Raw genomic sequence first — 447 nt, 5'->3', positions numbered from 1 at the left:
GCACATAAAAAGCAGAGTTCTGTCTTGTTTTACACTTGACTTGTTTTTAAGACTCTCAGTGATTAACAGCTTCCCCTTCACACAGCCATGCTCTGAATGATATGTTGGAGCTTATGGGCCTAATAAATATAAACATTGCACTTTAATCCCATGATTTATGCAAGCTGGATTATCTGTCCCTGAAATATTTTATTTTCTCTTTATTTGTAACTCAGAGAAGATGAATGTGTAATGGTGGTATAAATATTAGCAAACTCATTCAAATCGATCTTAAAATGGTGATCTGTGCAAAACTAATGTAAGGTTAATGGTGAGTTGAGGGTTTACTTCCTGTGTGAAGACGGTCCCAAGCTGTCTTCCCACCCATTCATTATAGATGTTTGAAAATAAAAGTATTTTTACTCACTGGTTCCCACCATCAGCCTGCAATGTTTCAGGGTCTTAACA

This window comes from Austrofundulus limnaeus, unplaced genomic scaffold (genome assembly GCF_001266775.1).
Source record: "Austrofundulus limnaeus strain Quisiro unplaced genomic scaffold, Austrofundulus_limnaeus-1.0 Scaffold21, whole genome shotgun sequence".
NCBI classification, from domain to species: Eukaryota; Metazoa; Chordata; class Actinopteri; order Cyprinodontiformes; family Rivulidae; genus Austrofundulus; species Austrofundulus limnaeus.
This window is presented reverse-complemented; position numbering follows the sequence as displayed.